Below are 8,926 nucleotides of genomic sequence, written 5' to 3'. Positions count from 1 at the left end.
CAGAATTCCAAAGCTATGTTCTACCTCTAGCCTTCATCCAGTCATCATGGACAAGCATGTGCCAGTGTACTCAGGGAATCCTTTGGACTTGAACCAGGGATAAATATGAAAGTATTTAGGATTGCTTTACAGAGCATCTTGTTTTACCCCTGTAGTACCATCTGTCCTTTGTTAACTAAAGCTTTACCCATTTTTACAATATACTCATTCGAGAAAGAGTCTCTTTGCCATTGACTGGATGAAGATGTTTTTCAGACTTGACTCATTTTTTAACAGTTGTGAGAGGGTCCTTAACAATGAAAGGTAATGTATGATTTAAAAATATATATGCATATATAATATTTCAAAGTATTAGCACAGTGCCTAGAATCCAACAAATTCTCAAAAAGACTGTAGCTACAATTATTTTAAAAAATAATGTTTGTATCTATGACTTTTGTGCTGACCTAATTTTTCTGCCTAAAATGTTTAAGAATGGCTTTTATTTTCATAAATAGTTTCACCTTTGAGACCAGAATCCACTTTAAAAACCCTTACTAATTTTACTTTTCTTTATAAACGTAGTGATTCTCATACAATTCTTTCCTTTAAGAAAAATCTACTGGAATCTAATATAATACATGTTAATTAGACATTGTATATTTCTAGTTTGATTAAGTTATAAGAATTATAATTTAAAAATTTGTGTGTTATGTGGCCAGTAGGTGGTACAGCAATAATGCAACCAAACCCAAACCAGAAGATCCTGCGTTCATGTCTCTAAATCTCCTTATGCCCGTCAGGCACGTGTGCTTATGCCATTGATCTTGGTTGGATTATGGTGTGAAAATCCTGTCTGTCTGTTTCCATCTTTGCCTCTATCTCTCTGTTTCATGAAACAAATGAATAAGCTTTTTAAAAAAGTGCATATTGTGCAATATTCATGTTGTATTACTTAATAGCTCTTTTAGATTTTCAAAACTTAAGTGGCCAAAAAAAAAAAAGAAAAAACCCAACAAACTATGTCCCCTACGAATTGATAAATTTTCTTCTTTATGAAATTTACAACTATGCAACAGATCATAATTTCCTTTCCATTTCTATTCCTTGGATCAATGGGCTTACTTCTGGACTTTTCAGTTCTCTTCCTTTGACTTATACGTCTATTCCTATGCCACTATCACACTGTCTTCGTTACCATTTCTTTGTAGTCCATTTTAAAATCTGGAAACATGTTCTCTTCTTGAAATAAGTAGATCTTTATGAGTCAACATTGTTATAGATTATAATTCTTTATTTCAGCTCTAAAATAACACATTACTTTGACAACAGTGAAGGATCCTCAGTGAGGAAAGGTTATCTTCCATAGGAAACCATGTAGTGCGTAGCTTTCAAAAGAATATCTGTGTGCTCAAAAAAATAAAAAATTCAGTAAGGTGGCAGGATATAAAATTAATATGCAGTAATGAATAAATTTTATTGCTCCCAAATAGCCATCTACTAGATGCACTAAAACAGAACCATATGTTTCCATGCAAAAGAAGATAAAATACTTATAAATAAGCCTAACTTGAACAAATAAAATGATATCTACTAATTTTGGGTAAGATAAGTCAATAATAAACCTGTCAGTTCTCCCTAGGTTAATTTATAAATTTAACATGATCTCAACAAAATACTACTTCGTACTTTCAAAAAAGTAAAAAGCCAGAATAGCCAGTAGAATATTGGAAAAGAAAAGCTGTGAGAAGGAGACTAACCTTCTTTCTTAGCTATAAAAACATACTAGAAAGCTTCTATAATTAGCACAGAGTGGCAATGTCACATGAATAGGCAGACAGTCCAATGAAATATAATAGAAAGTCCAGAAATAGAGCCCCAAATATATGGAAATTTAGTATTAATAAAACTCATGTCTCAAATTGCTGGAGAAAAGATAGACCATTTATTAAATTGCTAGGAATAGAGGAAAATCATTTGGGATAAAATGTGACTATAACAATACCATATCCTTCACACTAGAAAAAACATTGAGTGGACCAGTGATTTAAGAAGGAAAGGAGGGGAGGTGAAAGGGAGAGAAAGAGAGAGAGTGAGAGAGAAATGAGAGACAGAAGGGAAGAAAGGAGAGAAAGAAGGAAGTGGAAGGGGAAGGAAGGCAAAGTTAGAGTAGGGAAGGGAAGATAATACATGACAGTACTAATGATCGATCAATGCTTCTGTAATCTAGGTATAGGAAAATACTTTGAAACTATGATTCAAAGTCCACGTGCAATTAAAAAAAAAGATGGATAAACTTGGCTACTTAAAAACTATTTTCAGGCCAGCAAGTGGTACGGAGGTTAAGGCAACTGAATCCTGTGCATGCCCAAAATCCCAAGAGGAGAAAGAAGGAGAAAAGATTGTGGCATGGCCATCCCTCTGGGGGGTGATTTCTCATTGTCTCTGGCAAGCATATGTACCCCATGGGAAACTAAAAACAAAAACAATAAAAAAAGAAAAAAAATGTTTTCAAGACAAAAGCAGATAAGAGAAGTAAAAAACAAACAAAAAGCACAAACTGCGAATTGGGCAAAATACAAGGGTACTTCAAAAAGTCTGTGGAAAAATTTAAGTTAAAGTATGCATATATTTTGGTGCAAAGAAATTCTGAAATTCATTCATAGCTTGTTCATAATGTACATTTTCTATGAACTTTTGAGGACCCTCCCTCCATATGAGTATCAAGAAAAAACAGCAGTTTGAAGGGGAAAGTATAGAGGTAGTTCTTATTTTACTTACTTTGTCTATGACCTCTTCAGGACCTTTTGTTTCAAGTTTGGCCTATCTCAACATGACAGCCCTGATGCATATATGTAGCATCTGTGGATCAGTCTATTTCACATGACTGTGGGAATTTCTGTCTGACAATTGCCTTTAGAACTCTCTTAGGAGCCAGTAACATACCTCTTCAGGAAGATGAGGCACTAGCTCAGTGTCTTCCTTCCTACCCTTTAGGTTTCTTTCATCTTCTTCCTGGACAGCCATCATTTGTTCCTTTCCTTGAATGTTTTCTTCCTGTAGAATCTCTACTTAGAAAATAAAAGTGAGATTAAGGAATACAATTAATTAGATGGCTATGCATATACTGGGTTATGACATGTTGTAAATAATAAAAAAACAAGCTTCACTGGGCCAGCAAATGGAGTGGTGGTTAAGACACTGGATTCCCACATGGCCAAGCATGGTTCAAGTCTTGAACTCGGTGGCTTGAAAATCATACCAGGTGCATGTGTGTGCATACCCAAAATCCCCAGAGAAGAATGGAAGAGAAGAGATTGCAGCATAGCCATCGTCCCTGGGAGGTGCTTTCTCATTTTCCCACTTTTCATCTCTCTCTAGCAAGCACATACTTTCTATAGCAAAACCAAAACAAACACACAAAAAACTTAGTAAAGAAGAAAACAAAAAAAAGCTTTACCACATTTTTAACCATAAAAGGTGAAATATGATTTCTTTGTCTTTCTTTTTTTCTTCTTTCTTTTTTTTTCAAGGTTTTTGCCATAGGGCACATACACTTGCTGAAGAGGAGAGAGACAGAGAGAGAAAGTGAGAAATCACCCCCAAAGAGGATGGCCATGTTGCAATCCCTTCTCCTCCATTCTCCTCCTGGGATTCTGGGCATGCATGCACACACCACACATGCCTGTGCACATGCATACCAGCACACCCACCATGATTTCAAGCCTCCAGGTCCAGGAATTGTGGTTGGCAATGTGGGAGTCCAGCACCTTAACTATTATGTCACTTTCTGGCCCCATGAATTCTTATTAAAAGAAAATAGTCACATGTGAGATCCTATATATTAAGTGTATACTTCATTCAAAATTTAATTTAAATAGTTTAAATTTCATATGTAATATAAAATAATACTTTAATGCTAGAGCTACATTTCTTTTTTAATTCACTGTAATTATGAAAACAAAACTGCAATAAGATAGCATATATCATTTTTTTTGAATCTGAGAATAATTAAATTCTTTAATCAATTGAATAGCAATTGTCTTTAGGAATGACTAGATAAATCGCAGGCATTAAAGTGTGTATATTTTCAAAAGCTGAGTTCAATTTTTAAAATGTTTTATATTTGGAGGGGAATGACTTTAGAATTCCTCAGAACTTTTAAAAATGTATTATGATTCATTTATATAAGTTTCCCATTTTTGGTTAAGATAAAGTAAAATTTCTTTGTGTTCATTTTGGTTGGTTGCTAAGAAGGTTCACTATTATTTTCCTTACTCAAATAAGTTAAGTCTGGGCTTCAGTTTCCAGAATATACATTACCTACTGACTATATCTTTTAACAGGTGCCTGAAGATATTAATAAAACATACTACTTCATAATAGTTTAGTATGTTCACTCCTCTTAAAGTGTGAAGTCATTGAATCAGCAGATGGCATAATGGTTACATTCACTGGACACCCACATAGCTAACTGCGGTTCAAATTCTAGATCCAGTGGCTTAAAACTCATGCTGGACTCATGTGTGCCCAAAATCTCAAGAGGGAAATGGGGGAGAAGGGATTGCAGGATGGCCATCCCATCTGGGGGATGATTTCTCACTTTCTGTCTCTCTATAGGGCCAGTGCACATGACCTATAGTAAAAAAACAAAAAAAACTCTTAAAAAAATGCAAAGCTATTGAAATCATGATTTACTGCTTCACTTTACAGATACCAAAACGTTAATGCTGATTTCAGAACTTCAGTATATATGAAAACTTTGATATTGGAAATATGTTTATGTCAGAAACTAGTGCCTTAGTTCATGGGGCCGGCAGGTGGCATGGTAGTTAAGGTTGCTGGACTCCCACGTAGCAGACCACAGTTCTAGTACCAGACCTGGTGGCTTGCTCTCTCTCTCTCTCTCTCTCTCTCTCTCTCTCTCCCTCACCCTGTCCCTCTCTGGACAAATTAAAATAAATTAATAAAAAAATAAAATAATTTAAAAAAAGAAACTAGTGCCTTAGTTCATAACTTCTATTCAGGAAGTTATAGGAGTAGAGGTTTTCCATAGAATATTCAGTCATTTCTTGGGTCTTTTCTTTCCATGACTCCCTCCCTTCAAATTTTCCTTCATTCCTTTCCTTCTGTTACTTTTCTGTGCTAATTTTTTATTATAATTTTAATTGACATATAATAATTGTATAAGGACTGGCTCCATAGTCTAGTGGTTAAGGGAACTAGATCCCACATGACTGACTGTGGTTCAAATCCCAGCCCCAGTGGCTTGAAAACATGTGGATACAGGAATATGTGCATGCATTCCCCATATCCTAACAGGATAGAGAAATGGAGGAAAATGGATGTGGCATGATTGTGCCCCACTGGGAAGCTCACTCATGCTCTCTCTCTCACAAGTGTATGTGCTGTCTGGCAACTAAAAAACATAGCTAGACATGCTTATGGAATGTGGTGTGAATTTTTTAATTGCTAGGGGGTGTGTGAGCTCTTTTGAGAGAGAGAGAGAGAGAGAGAGAGAGAGAGAGAGAGAGTGAGAGGACCCCTCAATTGAGCATAGTCATACTGCAGTCCTTTTTCAACCATTTCTTCATACTGTCAGGATTTGGGGCACCCAGGCACACATACCCAGCATATTTTTCAAGATGCCAGGGCAGGTATTCAGAGCACAGATGGCCATATGTGATCTAGCTTTCTGTGCACAGCACTTAACTACTGCACTATGGAACTGGTCCCGGGGTGATCTTTTGATACACAAATGCCATGTGTCATGTTAAAATCAAGGCCAATAAACATATCCATCATCTTAAATGTCTATCATTACTTTGTGTTGTGAATTTTTTTTTTGAGAGGTTTTTGCCATAGGGCGCGTGCACTTGCCAGACAGACAGAGAGAGACAGAGAGACAGAAAGCAAGAAATCACCCCCCAGGGGGGATGGTCACGCCACAATCCCTTCTCCTCCATTCTCCTCTTGGGATCTTGGGCATGCACGCACACATACCTGGCGTGAGTTTTAAACTACCAGGACGCAAACTGCCGTTGTCTACATGGGAGCCCAGTGACATAGCCATTATGCTAACTGCTGGTCTCTGTGTTGTGAATATTTGAGATCCTCTCTTTAGCTATTTTTAAGTACATTGAATTGTCACCAATCAGTTATTCAACTGTGCTATAGGCCTATAGAACACATTCCACTTATCTACTTTCAATTTTGTGTCTGTTTTTTTTGTTTTGTTTTTTTACTTTTTAAATTTTATATATGTATATGTATATATTTATATACATTCAGTCACATTGTTTAGCTTACAAAGTGTACATTTCAATATCTGAACACTAATTTTATGTCTGTTAACCAAGTGTTCTCTACCCTGCCTAACACTCCTTACCATGCCAGCTTTTTATATCCTTGATTCTACTTTCCGCTTCTGCATAGCCAAATCATTTAGCTTCCGTTAATGAGTAAGCACACCCAGTCCTTGTCTTTCAGTGCTTATCTTATTTCATTTAGCGTATTCTTTTCTGACTCATTCATTTTGCCACCCATGACAGGATTTTATCCCTTTATTATAGCTAAATAATATCCTGTTGTGTATTTATACCAGATTTTCTTAATTCATTCATCCACTGTTGAACACTTAGGCTGATCCCATATCTTAGCTACTGTGAATATTACTGCAATAAACATGGGAGTGCAGGTATCTCTTTGACATACTGATTTATTTTCCTTTAGATATATACCCAAGAGTGGGATTCCTGGATATGCAGTTCTGTTTTTAGTTAGGATTTTTTTCCCTTTCTTTGTGAGTTAGAGAGAGGAAAGAGAAGCATCTTCAACAGGAATCCATGCCATGATCCTCTCCTGATCCTCCTAGCCAATCAGGACCATGGGTATGCAATACCTGTGTGCACAAGCTAACTGGAGATCCATAAACACCTTCAATATTCCATATGAATCCAGCATTGCTAGAGCAATACCTTATCACCGTGCCAGCAAGCTGGTCTTATTTTTAGTATTTTGAGGAAAACCATATTGCTTTCCATAAGAGGTGTATTAATTTGCATTCCTACCAACAGTGCACAAGAGTTCCCCTTTGTTCTCATCACTGCCAACACTTGTCATACTTTTTTCTTTGGATAATAATCATTCAAACTAGGGTGAAGTGATATTTCCTTGTGACTTAGATTTTCAGTTCCCTGATCATTGGTGAAATTGAGCATGTTCCCATATTCTCATTGGCCATTTGTATGTTTTATTTTGAGAACTGTCTATTTGAATCAATTGCCTATTTTTAAAGCAAATTATTTGTTTCTTTGCTGGTGAGTTAAGTTCCTTGTAGTTTCTGTTTCTGAAAGTAAATGTTTATTAATTAGATCTCAACCTTAGGATGACATCATATTTTCCCAAAGTGTTTCCAAAAATAACACATCTTAATCCATACATAGATATACATTTATGAAACAGAATTCTTTCTTTTCCAAATTCAATCTTATACCACAATGTCTATTCAATTGAATAGACATTGCTGTGTGGCCATCCCCTTTTGCGGGGGGGAGTGGGAGTGATTTCTGGTTTTATGTCTCTATATGTGTGTGTTTCTCTCTCCAACAAGTGCACATACCCTATAGCAAAAATCTCTCCAATAAATAAATAAATAAATAAATAAATAAATAAATAAAATAAAGTGGAAGAGGAATTTCAAGTAAGAGAAAAGTCCTTTCTCTCATCCTCATGCAAAATTTTTTTTTCTTATAAACAATAGTATTATCTTTTTCTATATCTTTGAGTAGTTTGCCTCTTTTAACAATATCTTCATCTTTTTAATCATTAGTCTTTTATGAATTCATAGTTATTTTCTGCCTATTAAATTAAGATTCTAATACTTTGGTCTCATTAATCTGGAATTGTTTAATCCAAGGTCTTTAAAGATAGAGTAACATGGGACCAGCAGATGGCATAATGGGAACATTGCTGGACTCCCATGTAGTCAACTGCAGTTCAAGTCCTGGAGTCAGCATCTTGAAATTCACTGCACATGCATGCCCAAGATCCCAGTAAGAGAATGGGGAAGGGATTGCAGCATGGCCTTCCTCCATGGGGGGTGATTTCTTGCTTTCTGTGAATGCATGTGCCCTATAGCAAAAATCTCTTAAAAAAAAGAGTATAGAGTAACACAACTTCAGTATACATAACAAACACTCATGCATTTAGTGATGGGAAAACTAGAACTGGAGATTGAATATACATGTTTAGCTCACCTCTCCTGGGTACTTTTGAAGAAAGTTGGCTGTCTCTTATTGGAGAATATCTAAAACAGAGCTTGTAAGTTGAAGGGTCAATAATATGGGAGCGGTCATATCATGGCAGATACAGTAATGTTAATATCTCAAATGACTGTTAAGGGTAGTCATGATTCTTGGACCTGTGTTTGGGCAAATTGTTTCAACTTTACCTCTGGAAATAACTGCTAAATTCTTCATGGGTTATCTCTTTTAATATTTGCAACAAGTTTATGCAGTTGTTACTCTTATAGCCCAATCTTGTGTATAATCAGGTATATAAGTGAGGTTGAGAAATTTACCAAGACCAAACAATTAGAAAATGATAGAGCCATAGCCAAAATGTTGCAAGCAGTAGAGTCACACTGGGGACCTAGGCTTGGTTCCTGGCCTAACCCAACAGACTGTGTGCAGTGGCACGTGCCTGTGGTTCCACCTAACTGGGAAGCTGGGGCAGGAGGCCTGTGATGTGTGTGACCCTGTCTAAAACATCTATATGTTTTTTTCTCTCCTTGCACTTTCAATTTCTCTCATTAAAGAAAGGAAGAGAGAGAAATAAAGAAGGGAAGAAGAAAGGAAATGATAGAGCTGGAATCAAAAGAAGGTGGTCTGACTTAAAAGACTAGAGTCAGTTTTTAGATGAATACTCTGCTAGAAATAAATAATAC

This window comes from Tupaia chinensis, unplaced genomic scaffold (genome assembly GCF_000334495.1).
Source record: "Tupaia chinensis unplaced genomic scaffold, TupChi_1.0 Scaffold000707_1, whole genome shotgun sequence".
Classification (NCBI taxonomy): domain Eukaryota; kingdom Metazoa; phylum Chordata; class Mammalia; order Scandentia; family Tupaiidae; genus Tupaia; species Tupaia belangeri.
This window is presented reverse-complemented; position numbering follows the sequence as displayed.